Below are 20434 nucleotides of genomic sequence, written 5' to 3'. Positions count from 1 at the left end.
AGATGGGTACTAGAACATTTTTAACAAGAGAGGCCACCAAACTGTATCATCCTATGCAAGAGCTACTACCCTAAAACTCTTCTTCTTAACAAGATAAGGGTTTTTCTCTTTGAAATATTAATTTGAAAAAGATATACTTGAAAATTAGGGAGTATTATTCACGTCTGTGAATCCATTATAGGGGAAGACACCATCGAAGCTGCTTTAGATATAATTATGAATGCTGTAGATTTTCTAAAGGTCAAAGATCCTAAACGCTATGAAGAGATTGTTCACAGCATATCATGGTTCAGACAGGGTTTGACCTCCAGTCTCTCTTTGGGTCTTCCAGTCTGTGCTGAAGATGAAGCATGCACAGCATCAACTACAGAAGAGTTTAAGAATCAAATCATTTGCCCATCCTCCAAACCTATTTCTTAATACTCCTGGGTAATTGGGCACTCAGACGTGCTTGATATCCATAGATGTGCAGGTCAGGTGTTTGAGGCTCGGTCTAATTACCAGAGAATGACTGCCAGCTAAGCATTGTCCATTTCAGCTCTCACTGCTGCTCTTGTAACACATAAAGGAGAAAAACAAATCTGAAAGGGAGAGAAGATAAAAGGACAGAGAAAAATAAACTATAGGACCTGATCCAAAGACTGTAGAAGTTAATGGAAAGTCCCATTAGCTTCAGTGAGGTTTAGATTAATCTTGGTTTTTAACAAGACTGGCAGTTCTTTATCCCATCATGCATTAGATCTCCTTTCACCCATGTGTACCAGAAAGTTTGCATTTAGTACCAGTGATCTGATTTTGAGCATATTCTGACAAACGAATGAAATCAGTTGGGAAATTATTTGATTTAGCTATGGGGTTTTTCAGAAATGTCTCTTAATATGAAATTTTAAGGGCTTTGAAAAACAGGTTTCAGTACAACAGCAGTAGTCCCCAAAATATAATAATAATAATAATAATTATAATAATTATAATTATAATTATAATTATACAACTTGTAAATCCCATGACTAAAAATCTGATGTTTACACTTTCTTTAGAGCATTTTGATTGTGAATTTAAAAAGTAATAAAATATTTAGTGCACATTTATTAACTGTTTCTTAAACATGTGGTACACTATATTGCTCCTTTCTAACTCACTTTAAGTCACACTTCTGGCACATGTTCTGTGCTACAGATGGACCAAGTAAATATACATGTATCTAGTGATCAGGTGTTTGAACTTGATTGCCAGCTAGCAGCTTTTGGTGTTATAGAGGATTCACCCACAGGTGTCCTATGCACAGGAGAGTAATTTTTTGGCACTAACTTTTCACAGCAGGTTACCTGTGTGGTTGGTAGCCATTGGCCATTTTATGTCACTTGCTGCAGCCTGTCCTAGATTCTGTGTGAATGATGAACAAATATAGCAGGATAGTTCCAACTGGTTTGGTAGATGTCCTGCAATTATCCAGTTTTATTTATTATGGTTCACAATTTGACTTACTGTGTAGTGAAGCTGAACTAATATATTGGGTGGTTTTCTTTATATCAATGATTTTCCTTTTTGGTCAGGGATTTTCTGAACCATCACTCATAAAACTGATGTTTTATGAGTTTTTGATAGTCTAGATATTATGATAATATCTTCTGCATAAAGATTAATAAACCAGCTACAGCTGCAGACGAGATAGGTAAGAGGTTATTTTGTGCTAGATTCAAGCTAGAGAGATAATAATGTTGTTTTCTTGTGAGACAGTCTTTTACAAGGCACACTCAGTATCAGTGAAGCATCAGACATAATTCTATAATTAAATTCTATTGATACTTGCTTGAAAAGCAAAATTATAATCCTTCTGTTTCACACATTAAAGACTGAGTTTGGTCTCTGAATAATGCTGTAACTCTTCAGAGGACACTTGAGTTTTCTTTATCACATTTTAAGAAAAATAATTCTGATTGCAGCAGAGAATATTTTTATAAATGCCCTCTTATTGACATTTTGCAGTTTTCTCACATGCTTGTGTTCAATTAGCTAAATAACCACAATTCCCACAAACTGCAGACTTCATAGATTATATAAAATAGTGTCTTTGATACATGGAGTATCTTGAAAAAATAGAAATCTGGCTAGATGTAATAATAAATGCATTGCTGGAACTTGGTGTCAGTGAATAGTGTATTCCCACACTGAGAAATTTCAGACTTGTGATAGAGCCCTCCTTTCTCCCCTGTATCAAAATGCCAGCTGTTTTTAGACAATTCACAGAAGATAAATTATTAGAGAGTAAACATTTTATTATAGGAAGGGAAAAATTATCTTTTTATTAATCTTTCATATAAGCAAGCTGGACTATAAATTGTTATCCTTACCCAGGTCAAAACCAGAGCAAGTTTAGCTAGCTCAATGCAGAAAAATAGCTTTTTAATGAAAATGCCAAGGAAGGGGTTCTGTAACTGGAAACAAGCTTCTAGCAACATAATAGAGCATGTTAGGTATGTGTCTGCAGAAAAAATTGATCACAGAAAATGAATAATTTTCCAAAATATATCACTTCTGTAAAAATATGTGGGAAATGTGCAGGACATATGATATTAAAATGTACACTGAAGCTGTTGTTTAAATCAGAATGCAAATTTCTTCGATTTGTTCACAAGGAAAAATGATGGTATGAGCAACTCACATAAGAGTTGGACTCTATGATTCTTCTGGGTCCCTTCCAACTCAGACTGTTCTGTGATTCTCATATGAGGTTGAATGAATGAGTGGCAAAAGTGGCCTTGCTAGAAGCCTGGTTTGATTCTTAGCTGTAGCCTGCCTGGTTAATGGAACATAGTTGTGGAAACAAACAGAAGTTCTCTGAGAATAAGAACCTAAACTGTGGTTAGTGCTGCACTTTGTGCTTTCATGGTAACTCAGATGACAAGCTCACATATTTGATTTCAGAGCCCCTAAGTACCCACTGTTGGCTCACATTCAATCTCTTTTGTGCAAAACAACTGGTTCCCAACAAGAAAGCTTCAACTGGAAATGCAAAACATATGGAGGAGTTGCCCAGACCTTTGTGGTTTTCTTAAGGCTTGAAAGGGCAGGTCACTAAATCTGTCATAGGCACTCTGAAGACTCATGCAAGCCTCAGGAGTCTGCCTAGATCTAGAAATATGGAACTCTCCTGGCTGGGACTGTACTTAGGCCTATCAAGATGAGAGTAAAAAGCAAAGAAATTCCATGTCCTGTAACTTCAGGGATGTTGGCTTCAAGGCAAGGGAGCCACTTACATCTCAGACTTTATCAGCTCAGAAATGCATATGCAGTTTTCTTGTGCAGGGAGTTCAATCCTGCCTGAGCCAGTGAGATTCTCACAGAGCGTGGTGGGAGATGATGTGTGAAATGCACAGGAATCACTTCTCGTTTAATATTGAGAAGGCCTCTCATTGCTGAGTGTAAAAGCAAATGAGCCCAACAAACCTCTTAAAGTGAGTTGAATGCAATGGGCATCAGTTGTGAGTGAATGTTGGATAACAGTGGGGACACAAATGGCTTTAGCTGTCTGTCTTTGGGACCTTAAACCTGGCAACCAAGAGCACATAGACACACCCATAAAATGCTCCAAAAAATGTAATATTAGCCACCTCTTTCTTGGTAGTGCAACAGATTTACAACAGTATACTGGTACAGGTTCCTTGTGTCCAGGCATAAAGAAAATCTAAGTAAATTGTGTGTTATGATCATAAAGTTGCATTTAAAAATGAGTCTACTGCATTCTAGTTTTTCTTACTAAGAGGATCTAAATTGTATGGCCTATATAATATTATTAGCACCTATCTGGTAAGACACTTGCAGGTTTATTGCCCAGTCTAATGTAAGCAGAATTTTTAAGTGTAAATTTCACATTTTATTTGCTGTTAAAGGACTGCAAGAAATACTGCCTTACCTGCATTAAGACTGATGGCTAAAATGGCAACAGGAAAGCAAAAATGAAGGAACAAGGCTAAGTCTGGGTGGCAAAATGAAACAAAGACAAAGGCTTTCCACATGTACTGCAAAGCTTCAGTTGCCATTGCAGTTGAGTCTTTGCATCTCAAAGAAGTTGATTGTGATGAGGTATTGAGACCTAGGGCTGCTTTACTTTTTTTAACTGACTGTGCAGCTAAATGTTCAAATAGTTATGTGGGCAAACATCATTTGTGGAAGCAAACTGTGTACACATGCTGTTGTACCAGTGGTATCACATGGATAACTACACAGCTCTTGTAGTAACTGAAACCAGGAACCAGGGGGACAGAAACTGCTTCCTGAATGGCATTTGGCTTGAACAGTCCAGGAGTCACAGGCCTTAGGTACAGCACTTCATAATGAAAAAATATCTTTTAAGTATGTAGTACTGTATTTGTTTACAGATACTCAAAATGCATACAGAATATATAGAGTAGTTTTTTTGTTTATGCACAAGCCAAACAAGCCCTATAGGCCAAAAGCATATGTACATTTATAAATTATGTAGGCTGCACTTGCAGTCAGTGAATCACTGCTTAGGTAGGCTAACACATTTAGCTGAGCTTCAATGCTTATGTATATTCAACCAAAGGTTGAGAATATCATGATGTAAGAGTTTTTCACTGACCATCAAAATATGGCTACTTTGAAAGTAGAATTTGCATTAACATTAGCCCTTATGGTAGGACAGAAAGTGAAAGGAATGCTCTGTTCAAGGGGTCTGAAGAACTTCCTCTTTTAAAATTGACTGCGTATTAATTATGTATGACATTTCAGGGAGTGAGAGTTGTTTGTAGCCTATGGCAATGAGTTACTAAAATGAGACAGAAAAAAATGTGTCAGCATATCAAATTGCACAGGTATTGGTAGCCTAGATGTATTTGCTAGTTTGGGAAGCTATGTTTGATGTTGTGAAATTAAGGTACTGTGTTTGGATGGTGGTACCATATTCTTTTAAAATGACGATACTGAAGTAGTTGGGTGAAAAGAAATGTAATTTATATTTGTGGCAACACTGCAAAGAGGAACAATAAATAAAATATCTTTTTATAACTTATTCTGGAGCTAATAAAATGATGATAGAAATACTGAAATGCATTTCAACTCCCCTCACAAAAAAAAAAAAAAAAGCTTAGCAACCTCCTTCTCATTCAACAAAATAAGGGAAAAGCTTATTGAGGATCATATGATGTGTGTAAATATTTTATTTGTTTTTCCACTTCTTTGGGAGGATATCTTTCTCTAGTAGTAATCTTAGCTACAAAAATTCACATAGGAGAAGGATTCCCAGCATTCTGGGGACCAGTTGTGGGTTTTTTTTTTTAATTTAATAATGCTCTATTTTACAGTATGTTGGATGTTACATATGGTATTAGCTGTATTTTTACTGTATGTTTGGTTGTATTTTTATATCTTTTGAGCACATGGAAAGAGAAACTGTCTTTCTCACAACCAAAGACAAGCTGTTGAAATGGCTGCCAGCAAAATTCTGGCGTTAAAAGAAAACCAACAAAACCAACCAAAAAATATCGTACAAATGGGGAATGGTTGAACCAGTCACAAATCTTTTGACATTCCTCCTGTCCTACCCACTTGGGTGCCTGTCTCCTCAAGTGTGAGGTTCATGAGTATTAACCAGCCAATTTACCAATAACATCTGAGGAAGATTTTCTCCTAACACCCCTGGGTTTTTAAGGACTTAAAAAGTACATGTCCTTTTTAATACTGGTATAGTATCCTGATTGTCCATTGTAGGGGAATCTGGATAGGAATTTCTCAAAGTCCTAGGATCCACTGCTGCACAGTGCAAGATGATCCATCCAAAGCCTGGGTAAACATTCTCATCTGTGCTGGTGCATGTTGTAGTTAAGGATTTGCATTCCTGCAGCCCATCTCAAATCAGTTTTACATAAGATTATCTAATGGACTCAACATTGCAATTTATCAAAATGTAAGAGCAATGGCATTTATCTTAGCAAGAAAAAATTTAAGGTGGGAATAGCAGTTCTTACAATATGTGCAAACATTGGCTAGAACATCTGTGTGCCTTGGTGTTTTCTTTTCACTGCTGCCCGTGTTTGGAGTTCTCTGGTTTGTGCTGCCCATATTCAGCCCCTTATATCCACTATTCTTATAGGAGACCTCAGAATTCATCAGAAAACACCCATAAATGTCATTCTTAGCGATCTATTTTCCAGATTTTATAGCATCTTCTAGCTCATAGTTCTCATTTGTTTTTTTTAATCTATATTAATTTTAAGTAATTTTAAGCATTTGAATAGTTTCCAAAGTACTTCACTTTTGGTTTGCAGAAGTAGAGTGTATTGTACTGGGGTATTAGTCATGGTTCAATAGTCAGACTACAGGCTGTACTCAAGCTATGAGTGCTTTTAATTTCCGTGACAGGTAATACTTCACAGTTAACAGAGATTTTTCTCTTCTTACATTTTGCTATGCTAATGCTCTTGCAGTCAACTGTATATGTACTGAAGTATTCTCTTCTCCTTAGGTTTTACCATTTTATCCCTGTGCTTTCCACCAGTGTGTTAAGCTGACTAATATATGTTGTGTTTGCTCGTGTACTCCAGAGAGGCAGCAGTGTGTTTGGTAAAGGGCCTTTATTTTGAGACAGCTGGAAGCTCAGAAGTGTCTGCTCTAACTTGAATAGGCAGACATGAGGTTTGTGATGGTCTGTAGCTCCCTAAGAAGTGGTGAAATGAAGAAGCACTTCATAATCTGCATTTTCTGTGGAAATAAAATAATCCTGATAGTTGAAAGCTCCACTGAACCAAGCAGAAAATTGTTGTCAATTGTCATCTTCATGCATGGGCATTAGGTCAGCTTTCATATTGATAATCTTTGTGTGAGCAAATGAATGCCCTCACTTTTGATATTCAGTGGCAAACTAGAACAAAAAGTGAAGAATAGTGAAGGTTTTATGTGTCTGGTATACAGTTGCTGGGAAGAAATGTTGCAGTATTTTGTATTGCTGATATCATACATGATTTTATAATATTGCTAGAGCAATCTAACAACCACATGATTATTGCAATTTTGGGTAGCAGTTCATGATGGTTCAACAGGATGGAGAAGTCACCTACCAGGTTGAAGATAATGTTCAAAGGATTGGTAGGCAAAAAGTTAGCTTTAGCTTGCTAAACTACAAACCAAGCCTGTCAGCTGTAGAATCCAAGTAATGAATTATGTGGTTGTACAGATAGTGGTTTCTTTATGATAGAAATGTTTATAAAATGCTTCTCATTCTTTAATGGATTAACTACAGAAGTGTTCTACTTTGTCTTTCATAACTATTGCACGGTTTGCAGATCTTATTGCTACTTCTTCCATTACTAGAATTCCTCTCGTTCAGTGGGCCACTGAATGCCCCAACTGAATAAGAGGAATTCTGGTAGTGGAAGAAGTAGCACTAAGAGCTGCAATCTGTACTATAGCTATGAAATCTTAACAAAAAGATATTTTTGAGAGACTTTGGGCTCATGAAAACAGCAGCAAAAATCTCTCTTCCATCTTCCGCTGTTCTAAAAGAAAATTTGAAACCAATAGGAAAGGAAAAGCGACTACACTTCAGGCATTTGTACTGCATTGATCTCTATCATATGAAACTATTGCTGTGTTCTCTATTCCATGTAATAAATTTTAAAAATAGAGCCTGGTTTTGACAAAAGTTAACAAAATGTCTGTGAGGATTGTTTCTTAACAGTGAAAAAGGAAAAATGGTTCTTGCTTACTTAAACTCTCTTGTCTTTTTTGTCTACAAGGACATGCATTTCTTCACTCTTGTTACCATGTCATCTCCCTCCTTAGTCCCTGTTAATGTCTTCTTCTGGTCTTATCCTGCTGTGACTGAGCATTACAAAGTTTTTCACGCCTCCATGCGCAAGTCCATCAACCAATTAGTTTTCAGAGCACATGATACATATAGATGGCATGGCAGTGGGTTCAGACCTAGGTCAACATACTCCCAGCTTTCAGTCAATATGAAAAAAGTATAGGTCTACATTATCAGTGATATCGATTTAGAGAGTGGATTGTTCATCTTTGCTTCTTTTTCAAACTTACTCCCAGCTGTGATCACCGCTGTTATTCTGATTTTTGTCTCAACATTCACCACAGAATTTCTCACCGTGACAAACGCTAATTTTAAACAGGCACCTGAAATGTATCAAAGTATGAGTCTCATATTGACTCCATGTGGAGGTTTGTTGCCCATCTTGCACACCCATCTTTTAGAACATCCCAGTAAGATATCCAGGTTTTGCATCTAATTACCTTCTGTTTTCCTTTGAAAAAGTTTGGAAGACTTGTTGGTGAGGACTTTTGAGGAAAGTCTGCCTCAAAAATGCATCTTACTTGTAAACTAATGTAGAACATAATGGTAATGTATTTTAATTGAAGTAAAAAGCCAGGTTTTCAAAGTCTGAATTGAAATAAGCAGGGATCAATTACTATAAATTGTGTTTAATGGAGATTTAAACAAATATGAGTAAAACAGTGGGACATCCTGAATTAGAATGGACTGATCTTGGCATTTTGATGGAGGCAATGTATCACTTTATAAATATACTGAGTAACCAAGTGTATCTCAGCAGAAAAAAGGGAAATGCTTTTCAGAAAAATATCTTGCCTGCAGCTTTAGGGGACAGGGAAAAGCTTTTCTGCTGGTTGCTTTGTCTTTTATTTTATAGTAAAGAGGAACATTTTACCTGCACAGTCTCTTTAATTTTATTGAGCATGCTGAAGCATAAATATGTATAGCTGTGATCTACCTCTCTCATGTATTAATTTGATTGTTTTCTTCTTGTAGAATTTCTGTTTTGTGATTATAACTAAAATGAGAAGTATGCCTAGTAGTTTAAAACAAATGCACCTTTATATTATTGTTTAGATAGTTTAGAAGTTTAGATATTAGAAAATTGGATGGTAGTTACTGTAGTTAAAGCAACATAAAACTAGAAGCATTGATGGAGATGAAGAGGAGTGTTCGCAACTAGAAGGTACCGCCAAGTTGTTCTGTTTCATTTCTGTTTTCTCCATTCTTTTTCTGCTGTGAGATGAGTGAGATGTTAAGATCCCCTGTAATCAATAGAATTGAAATTATTTATATTAATTTTGAAAAAAAAAAATCCAGTAACTGGGATGTACTGATATCAAAGCTAGCTAGGGAAGGTAAAAATACTATATTTATTATATTTTTACCCATATAATAATTAAGCTCTAATGATAATAGTATCCCACTATAATTTATTTCAGTGGCAACAGAAGCTTAGCTTAGATTGACCCTTCACTGCATACCATGAGTCAAAAGAATAGGTTTCCATATTTTCACATTCCAAAATCTGTTGAAATCAACAGATTTCCATCTTTTCTAGATAAATAGTCTCCACTGTTTTTACTCTCTTTGACAGAGGTGGAGCTATTATAATTCCATATAATACACAGAGTAACTGTATTGTAATACAGCACACATTTTTAAATAGTTCTGATACTACCAAAAATATAATGTTTTATATATCTTTTTCTACAGGAATGTTGATTATTAGTCACTATGATAGAACGAAGCTGGGAAAATATATTTTTTCTGCAAGTTTGAAAAAGCAGCTACCCAAAATAAAAATCTCAATCTATACGTAGGCATTCAAAAACTTATTTGATATTTTAGAAGTAATAATTACTTTGGGCAAGGTAAATGGGTAACCAGCAGTGCTAATTATGAATCTTTCTGACTAAGTCTTTCAGTATAAAATACAGGTGTTTAGCTGCAGAGAGGAATCAAAACTAAAAAAATAACCTCTCTTGTTTCCTTGTTTAGCACCAACTATATCCTGCTTTGCTTAATTCCCAAATTCACTAAACTGGATAGGTGCTACCAGTCATCTCCAGTCTGTGTGAGCATAGACAATTTATTCTTTTTGACTAAAACAAGTGAATTTTGCCCAAAGATCTACCAAAAAACTCCCTATGGAATTGTGAGCTGGATAGGGTATCATTGTGAGAAAGAAGGACTAGAGACAGGTCACTAAAGCCTTTTTTCTTTTTCTTTTTATTTTTCTTTTTACTTCATTTGAACTATTGACCTTGTGAAAATATTCAGCTTTCTGTGAGTTGGTTTTTTTTTGTTGTTTTTTTTTTGTTGTTGTTGAGATGGGTTTTGGTGCCTGAGCTTTGAAACATGTATGATCGGACCCAGCTTATCTGTGAGGCTGCTGGGTTTTCTAACTCGCCGCGCTGGAAAACACACCGATCTTGGGAAATCAAGCTAATGTCTCTCAGCTGTGCAGAAAAAGTGTGAACAGCTCTGTCAAATGAGCTACCCCCATCTCCTTTTTTTCAGGCAGCATCTTATACTGGAGCAGTCACTTCACATTTGCCATTTGAGCAGTTGTGATATAACTGCTGTTTTATTGCCTATAGGAGAGTTTCTGTGAGGAATCAGAGGCTGGTCTTTCAGCTACCCTGGCCAGGAAAGGTTTTAATCACAGGACTCCATTACTGGTGAATGCGTAAGGAGTCCTGACAGGATTAAGAGAGAATATGAACACATAGCTCTGGCCTAAAGGTTGCTAATTGACCAAATGGTAATACGAGGGGAAGTATTTTCCAGCCTTGAACCGCTGCCCCCAGATAAGTATATTAAATGCCATCAGTTAACCCCTTGAGTGCAATGACCCAGTGCTGCCAGGGACACTCCTGGTATGATAGACCCTTACCCTCCTAATCAGTGGTGATGTATCAAGTAGTGTCATAGGTCCAGATGAGTCCTACACGTCTCCCTTTGTTGGATGGAAAGATGTCTCTAGACTTGCTAAAGGTTAAACACAAAATTTAAAGTTCACAGCTACAGTGGCTTAAAAACACATTAAAATTGTAAAGCAAAAGAGCAGTCAGGAGTGAGAATAGAACAATATAAAATGAAAAACATAATCTAAGTAATTTTGCTTTGGAATTGAGTTGTTGATTTTTTTTTTAATTTGTTTTATTGGATTTTTAGTTTTTTCTCTAGATAAGTTCTGAAGAATGAATGTGCTTAGTTTTCTTCAGCTTAGTTCCTTCCTGCACTTATTCTCAGGTCATGAACATTACTAAATTTCATTGAAAAATATCAAAGCTATTATAACAAGTGAATTTATGAACAGTAAGTTACACTTCATAAAAGAAGGCTTTCTATAAGATATGTTCTATATCCAGTTCTGCAAGATATGTTTTCTTTACTTTTTTTTTTCCCTGTGGCATTTTTCATTTAATTTCCAGGTAGAATATCTCTATTGTTAAGATAGTGTCTTCTAAATGAATGTTTCTCTGTAGTAAAAAGAGTTAAGTTCTGTATCCATTTATGTATACAGAAAATGACAGTCCAGACTTCACTTCTGTTGTCTTCAAAGATGTTTAAAGTGAAATTGTCCATTATGGGAAGTTATTAATGCCCTTCTAGTTTAGTAGATACTGGGATCTTCTTTGTGCTTACATTATGCAGGACTTTACCTCTTGCCTGATTTCACTGAAATTAGTGGGGTTACTCATTTAATATGGTAACAGTCAGAAGATATATCAATGGCAGACTCAGCCATGTGGAAGCTGTAGTTACTTAACAAAGATTTTGTCTTTACTGGCACAGAGGTATTTATCCATATTTTTCAATGTGGTGACTAATTCTTTCGTTTATTGTGGGTATCTTAAAAAATACTTATATTTGGCCACCAGAAACCATCTCCATTGCCTTGAGGCACCTCACATTGCTGCATTCATGGATGAAAAATTACATTTGCCATTTCATAATTTGTGTCCTTTTTTTTTTCATGGTTTAGCATCAAGTCTGATAAACTTAGAAATCAGTAACTCATAAGCTATATTGTTGACTCTTGGATGTTAATGTGTTACACAGGCTTAATCAAAAGTAACACTTCCCATTGGAACAATTAAAAGAGCCAAGTGCTGATTTTTCAGGCCAGAGAACAGTGCTAGAAGGCAAAAGTCCTCCTGAGATATGACTACAAGACATTGTAGGTTTTGAGTGTTGCTTTTGATCATGCGCTGGTACATTAACGGATATGGCATTGCCTTTTAAAGAGGGACATTGCAAATTGTAGGGAGGAGAGAGACTCATGCTGTGCATTACACAGCAATGCACATCCACAGTTCTATAGCATGGGAACCTTTTTAACGTTTTCATTTTAGAAATCCTTCTTTCAAAGCACCAATCATTCCTTTATTGATCACGTGGGACTACATTCACTTTGGCTGGAAGAGGCTGTTCTTCAAGCTGAGTCTGTGCACCCACACTGCTTCCAGCATCCACACTCTAACTATAACCTGAGCTGTGGCTTCCTACAAACACTAGTTGCCAGTCTGGTGGGGGATGTTCTAGGAGAGGTTCCTCTGGCATGTGCTACCTGCATATATGTCAGGCTTATATGTGCTTGGACTCAAACTAAAAGGCAGCATGAATCTGGATTTTTCTTCTGTGTGGACAGTGGACAAGTTTAGACATGAGTGTTTGGGGGAGCTATACTGCCCAGTTTTCTGTCTGTGATCTTTTCTGGTGTATTACAAATTTTATATACACGCTTGTAAAAAGTTTTATCCTTCCTGTAACAGCTGAGGCAGCTGGGAATCCCCACTTGAGTTCTCACCAGCTGCAGGTCAGTTGCCACATTATATAGATGTGTGCCCATCCCTTACAAAATGCCGTGCTGGTACCAAATAAAAACTAGGTAGCCCACCTCAACAGAATAATTGTGCTTGTGTTTCACTGTCTGTTTTGCTTACAAGACCCTGCCTAACAAGTGCAGGTCCATGAGATTTGTATTTCCCAGCCATACAGCTGTTTGCAGTGGTTGGAGATGTGCTGATAATGCAAATGAATGATATAATAACATTAATATCCATGTGAGATGTCCCTGTAAAGTGCAGTCTCTTAAAAAGATGTGTCTTGTGTCTGGAGAGCTAATAATGTTCATGTTAATCCTGTCTTTAGTGTACTTTTTCTGATTAGGGAGGAATCCTCACTTCAAGTAACTAGTGCAACTGGTAGGAGGTCATTTTCTAGGAGGAAAAAAATTATTCTCCTTTTGGAATGTCAAGCTTTAGACAGAACCAGTTCTAGATTTGTCTTCCATAACCTGAGCTCCAGAGCTGCACAAGAGCTGCCTTCTCCAGTGTACAAGTACTACCAAGATCCTCTTCATGAAGCATCAGAGCAGGCCAGTCAGAAGTCATACTTTTTATATTTGTATTAATTGGGTTTGGTTTCTGAATTATAATAAATTTAATTAGATTGCAGTCACTTGACGCCCAGGGGCTCAATTCTAATTTGCTCCTACTGCCTGATAACTGGTTAACGAGGTCTAGACATGAACCATTCCTGGCAGGGTTCTCTACACATTAGTTTAAGAAGCCATCATTTTTTGTAACCATCACCCTTGCCTTCATTCAATCACACCTCTATGGTTTCCCCAATTATACAAGAGGTAGAAATTCCCCATATCAAATTGCCCATTGCCGAGTATGCCATCTTTATCCCATCACGTAGTACACATCATTCTGGACTCCCCTGTTTCTCCTGGGGGAAGTGTGGCTTGTGCCATTCCATGGGCCTGCAGAATTTATGTGCATGTACTATGCCTTGCACTAACTGTAGAGCTCTTTGTCCATCGCTACTTTGCAATTCATTAACAGAAACTCAAATCAAGAAGAGGGTAGACAACCTATAAATTCAGCAAGTTGCCTGAAACCAGGCATCTGTGAGTTGTGATAGGCCATGATCAGCCAGACAAAGACTGCAGTGTAAATTCAGCTAAGATTAGATCCCAGAGAATCCACAAATATGATGTTATTTAGTAAGACCTATCACAAAAGAAGCTTTAATTGCTGATAGTGTGCAAAGACAAACCAGGAGTCATCAGTTCTACTTTTCCTGGAACTACCCTTTTTTTCTTTTTTTATAAATAAGATATTTTACTATTCCAAATAAAGCTGTGTGGGTGATCAGTAAAGAGTATTATCCCCAGCTTTACGGCAGATTTCATTACATAGAAAGTAGCTTAAAAGATGACTTAAAATGTGAATGAGTATTTTGTCTGCTTTTTAATCCTTGCTTGCTAAGAACATTATAGTAGAAGGAAATGTTTGACTACTGGGTCCAGTCCCTGCAAACAGTAGAGATCCCACTGTGTAATCCTTTTAAGCAACTGGCCAAGCTCCACGTGCAGAATAGCAGTGTTTCTTGCCATGCATCTTGCTCTAAACTGGGCACACTTGATGCATTATCAAGTCTAGTTGATACAATGAAATAAACACCATTTAGTAAGGTGTAAAACTGGTTCATGTTTGCTGCTAATGCCTATTTAACCCAAACAATTAAGAGGGATTTGCTGTTACAGTTCTTTCTACATTTCATCTTTTCATTTCAGGGTTAAAGCTTAGTCATAGCAAATGGTTAGAAAAGCTGGAGTTACAGGAATAGTCCCAAGGCACAAAACAAAACAAACACAATTATAAGAACTGTATGCATGATATGGCAAAAAACCTGAGGAAATTGCAGTGGAGATTGCGAGAATAAGGGGAAAAAAATGTTTCCCTGCCGCTTGAGACATAATATGATGGAACTATCACAGTTTATTTTTTTGCTTGTCCACAAATCCCTATACTGCCCCCAAAAAATTAAGTCCAGACTTAAAAAATTGATTCTTCCATCATTTCTGTTTTATGCTTTTGTGTCACACAAGATGAGTTTAATTTTTCTGATATATTTTATTGCTTCCTCTACCAAATGTAATTACCAAGCATGATGATGTGCTTTGGTCTTTTTTTCTCATTGAGTGAACAGTTGAAAAAAAAGCATTCCTGTATCTCCTAGAACTGTCTGATTTCATTGTCTTAATTAGTGTTATTCCTAACTTATAAGAATGTTAATGTATTTATTTTCTGGTAGTTTATAATAGATCTTAGCACAGTAAATGCCATTCACTGTATTTAATATGTCTGATTATGAAGTAAGAAAATAACTTTGCTATCCTACCACTTAATTCACTGGGAAACCTTCCTTCCTGCTCTTTCTTTGTCTTTTCAGATGTCTCCCCCTGCTAATTTTAAATGTTAGACTCAGATTTCATCACATTTCTCATCTGGCTGTTCCCTGTTTCTCTCATTAATTTCACCAGTTTGTTCCTGATTTTCCAGGTTTTCTGTAAACGCACTTCCAGGCATACACAGGTGAAAACTGTGTGAAACATCACATTCTGGTTAGTTTGTATAATCATGAGATCACAGTAGCTATGTGTTCCCTTGAACACATAAAATGAATCAAATTCTCTCAGCAAAAATCAAGTGATTCCTGAATAGCTAGTTGTAGGTAGAAAGCTGAAATAGTCTGCATAAGGAAATACAAAATAGAGTTAAACACTAAAATCTTGTCTAGAAGCTTTCAGAAGCCTTGTTAGTGGGTCTAATACCATGTAATAGAAGCCAAAAGGCTCCTGGACATTTTTAAACTCTTCCTGTACAAAATTTCAAAGCAATGCAGTTTTTGAAAATTGGACAGTTTCAAACATGAAACATGGTTGTTGTAACCACCATGACCCTCTAGATTATGAGTATGAAATCCAGAACTCAAGAAGATGGGAATAGGTTTCAGAGACTTCTTAATCCTGTCATTGGGACCTTTCCTGTTCATTGTGCATTTGTTCAGATCTAAACAATGGACATAGTGGAGGGAGAAGCAGAGGAGGAGGGGATAATAGAGACAGCTGGTTTAAGTTTTGTATGTATTAAAATAATATAAATTACAATATCCTTATATGCAACTCTCATTCAGTGATCAACACAAGAAATTCTATAGTTGCTCTGGGCTGCTGCTGAACAACATCTAAAAATGTTATGAATGATATTCCAAAACTCTACTTTAACCTTTAATTTATTTTCAGGTAAAAACTATTAATTTGTGCAATCATATCAGTCTTAGTTCTACAAAGAAATTGATTGTTATCTAGCACTCTTAGGCCTGCTCATTCATTTATTACTCCCTTCAAAGCCAAACAAGAACAAAAAAATAAAGAAACTCTGGGAAAAATCTTGAGGGAATGAGGGACTATTTGTATCACAAGGCCCAATCTCATAACCCCTTGCATATATTGTGATTCCTAAAAGTGCAAGTAGACCTACAGGGCTGTCATTTGCAGGATTTACCAAATAACATTTTTCAAATATATGTTTTCTGTGACCCTCAATTCTTTGAGAAAAGAATAGGGTACATTGTCTGCATGAGCAATGTATTTCTTTCTCTTCCTTGAGCTTTATCAAGAGTTGTCACGCGTTATAGTTTGGTGACAGTGCTAGAAAAAAGTGAAGACAGAACTGACCTCTCATAGCATTTTTGTGACCATGGGGCTCACACGAGCAGCTTGGCATCTGCCGGCACATCTTTAGCGAGTTGGCAGCCCCAGCGCCCTTTGCAGGTTGCAATCAAACCTGCCTTCTACAGCAGCCTCTTTCTGGCTGATTAAGTTTAATGTAATTTTAATTAAAAACCACAGTGTCAAAGGGTTTAGCTGCTCGAGAAATGAGCACAGATTGTGGCACAGTGGCAGCAGTCACTTGGAAAATGGAAATGCATCCTGACAATATTGTGTAGGGGCCAGATAAACAAAGCTGCAGCTACTGTACCTTGCAAAAAGCTGGGAGAGACCATCATTGCAAGGAACCTTATTCAAAAATATAGAGCAGTTCTTGTTCTTGTCTTTTAACCATGTTTAAATGCACTTCAGCAACTGAGTAAAGTAATAATTACCAAGAAATAATTTTAATCTTCCCTCCACATTTTAACTTTTGTTCATTGGCACGTTTAAATTTTCAGATTTCAGTTCTTATTTGTTTTGAACAGCAAAATATTTGCGTCACACAATAGACTTATACAACTTTTCTCCTTAGGCTATAAAGAAAAAAATCATCACAGATTTTATCAGTGCTGAAAGCAGGTTCCATTTTAGGGAGTTTTTTGCTTTTATCTGTTTCCAGCTTTTCTTGTCCCTTGAAGCAGATCGCAAGGAGATTTTAATATTTTACATACTGCAGATATTGAGCAACATTTGGAGAATGACCAAAAGAATCACTTCACCAACAAAAGGTCGCATCGTATCTATGAGATTAATCACTAAGTCTCAATATGCATAGAAATATTGGTAAAATAGTTTCCAAAACAAGTATCTCTGTAATATTTTATTTTCTTAGTTGCCATAGTCTTTTGAGTAAAGAGAATTGATTTGGAGTTGTTAAACACCCTTGTCTTGGCAGAAGTTGCTATTTTTTAAACCTATCCTTTGAACGCATGTATTTTTGGAACGAAGGCTTGATCCAAAATCCACTGAGATCAGTGGAAAATCCCCAGTGACTTAGACTTTGGATCGGGTCCTGAGAAGTATATGTGCAATAGGTAGGTAATGTATCATTGTTCCTAGGAATTCCTTTCAGCAAGAAGCCTTTTTATTGTTCGTAGATGCTACCGATGCTCAGGGGCCAGAACCCCAGGAGAATTCCACCTAGTGACGTCAATTCTGTAGAGGAGAACTTCCTCTGTCCCCTTTTAGGTTTGTGGGACATTTTCGAACAGATGGAGCCTATATAGGTGGGACGGGTTCCATCTGAACAGAAGGGTCACAAATGCACCAACTGAGAGGATAGACAGAGCTATGGGGGAGAGTTTAAAGGAGTGGACAAGGGGGATGGGAAGTCTGTACAGAATCCAGCAGAGAGGAAGAAGCAGCTAAAATAAGCAGATGGGTAGACAAGGGGAAATAATGTTAAGGGTTGAAATATGTAGCGCACCTAGAGAAAAGGTTAAGCGAGAAAATCAGAAGAGAGAATTGGTGTTGCAGTACAATTAGGAGGCATAGAAAAGTCATTATTCAACAACACACATAAAAGATTTGACAAAGAAAGTAAATTTTTAAAAGTAGTAAGGTTCCAAGGGAAGAGCTGTCCTAAGCATCATGTGGTGGATGCATGTAATAGAATGTATTTACAGACATTGAAATTGCTTTGCTACATAGGATACAACATGATAGAAAGTCCAATGAAGACTTCAATTAGGCCTCTAAACTAGAATTTACTGACAAGTAAAATACCTTACCTGTGCATGAATGTATGATGGATTCTCTGTCTCTGAAGAGAATAGCAGGGAGGGAGAAAAAGGAAACAGAAAGAAAACAAAGCAATATCCCATCACAAAATCTGAAATGCAAACCACCTTGGAAGTGATAAGTCAGGGGATGCACAGAAAAAGATATATACACTGTATATAACCAAATTATATAGGAGAGAGACCCTGCAAAACTGAAAAAAAATTGAATTTCAGCAATACAAACAAAGAAATGTGTCACTTCCATTTATACTGACCCTGGATCTAGGTGGAAAAAGATCTGCAGCTCCATTTACCAATGGTTTTGGATGCTGGTTTAAAAGGGACTTTTTCCCACCCTTAGCCCACCACCACTATTACTTAAATGAAAATTTAGATGAACATAACCAGTTTTTATTTAGTAGTGGTTATGATGTGATGATAAGATTGACTTCCTAATACAATTTTGTAAAGGGTAGCAATTTTCTCATAAAACAGCTATGAAACCACCAACAGTTTCAAATTAATAAGTGCTACCATCCATTACCTTACTACTAATAATACTATTATTTTATAAATATATATGCAGTATTTTGTTTCTAAATAAATGCTTTAGACCGAAGCATTTATAACTTTTAATTACAGATGATTGTCAATTATGGAAATATCTATCAAGTCCAAAATTAATATCTAGCTTTATAAATACCAGAGCAGAGCACTGCCAAACATTTAAGAATAGTAAGATATCTTCCACTATTTGTAGCACATTGGTATGTATAAAAGTACCTTCTCCTCACAGTTATTATCTCCGAAATCCTTAGGGTGCCAGAACCACTCAGGTTTGCTTCTCAGTTCTCCCTATGTTTGTGAACAAGGTTCTGAGGATATTCCATATGGAAATATGCAAGTGGTGCTTTTATGATCACCAAAGGAAGATGTTTCCCTGAAGCCTTTATATGTTTTCAGAAAAAATCTGAGCATCTGCCTGGAGCCCATTTGAATCATATATGCAGTTCACTTCTGCATCAAAATCTGACTGTGAACGTAAAGGAAAATGCCCCAAGGGTTACATGACACAATAGCAGGTTACATACAGCACTTCACTGACATATATATAATCCTTTTATTTATGAATACAGAATTAGATGTTTATCTAGGCTTGTACAAATAGCTAGTTATGTTTGATGAAGCAGTGAACTAATGAATACCTTCATAACAGATAATTTTAAAATTCTAAAGTGTCAAAATATTGGACTTTAGAAGCATGCTGAAGAGAAATGGTGCTATTACCTTGTTGAGAGTGCTAGGATAAAAAGAGAGGGTAATCAATATCCTTCTTTATGTGGTTTCATGGTGAAACAAATATAATATGTAAATATTTGCATAGATTCCAAAGGGTTGACTGAATGCACTGGTAAATCTTGGTATTCTATGGAGTACAAAGATTTGTGTATTTCCAAACTCCTGTAGGTTTTATACTGCACAATATCATTTGGGGTATGTCCAGTCATTCCAGTTCTGTTGCAGGAGTAAGGCAAATGCATGTTAACTGGGTGGCCAGCCAGTATTTATTGAATGTATTTAGCAGCATATAAATTATACAGAGTAAGTCTCAGTAAAACCAGGCATTAGTGGTAATGCAGTTCAGCTACTAAGATTGGCTGCAGACACTCATGACAGAATGCAAAGGGTACAGCTCTGAGAAGAGTTTCACTTTTTTAATATTCCAAACAAATCAATTGATCTACCTCTTGTGTTTGTACAAGCATAATATTTTATATTAATAGAAGGTATTATTGTATAAGCAATAATCTACAGAGTATAAATAAGGTACTTTTTTTTTTAGTGCTGAAGTTTACAGAAAGTATTCACTAAATTGTTTCCAGCTTTCTATAGCCTATTAAGTTTTTTAAAATACTTAACTCACATGGAGATAACATTACAACATTGGTGCAAGTTCAATTACTAGACCACTAAAAATGACAAACTTTGACCAAAACACATGACTTCAGCAAAGCTTCTTCATTGAGGGGTCTTGAGTTTTTGTTTTGGTTGATTCCTTGTATGTTTGGTTTGGGGGTTGTTTTTGGTTTTTTTTTTCATTTCTAATATAGCAAAGTATTTAAGATTTATTTATAGTGTTAAATGAAAAGTTAGTTTAATATTTTTTTCACAGGTACCTCAGTAAAAGCAGGCTTGATGATAATGATTTTCTCTCTTGTGTAAGTAAAAATAATCGTGTGAATGAAATGCCTTCTACTGTCAGTGCAGCAATTCTCTCTGCTGTGCTGCTTGCAAAGTGGACATTGTATTATGGTTCTCCTATTGAAA

At 36.4% G+C, this 20434-nt stretch overlaps 1 long non-coding RNA gene across 1 annotated transcript in view; it reads right to left on the bottom strand.

The window, feature by feature from the left end:
* The window catches only part of LOC119695364, a 35320-nt gene extending 16274 nt beyond the window's left edge, over positions 1 to 19046 (bottom strand). Inside the window, exons 1-2 of the long non-coding RNA XR_005255190.1 lie at positions 18890 to 19046; positions 18116 to 18147 (exon numbers count right to left, since the gene is read on the bottom strand). This is a non-coding gene — a long non-coding RNA (uncharacterized LOC119695364). The remainder of the gene's footprint in view (positions 1 to 18115; positions 18148 to 18889) is intronic.
* Between the last annotated feature and the right edge of the window lie 1388 nt (positions 19047 to 20434).

This window comes from Motacilla alba, chromosome 2 (assembly GCF_015832195.1).
Source record: "Motacilla alba alba isolate MOTALB_02 chromosome 2, Motacilla_alba_V1.0_pri, whole genome shotgun sequence".
Taxonomy (NCBI): Eukaryota; Metazoa; Chordata; class Aves; order Passeriformes; family Motacillidae; genus Motacilla; species Motacilla alba.
Note: the sequence above shows the minus strand (reverse complement) of the source record. Positions and strands in the feature narration are given on the sequence as shown.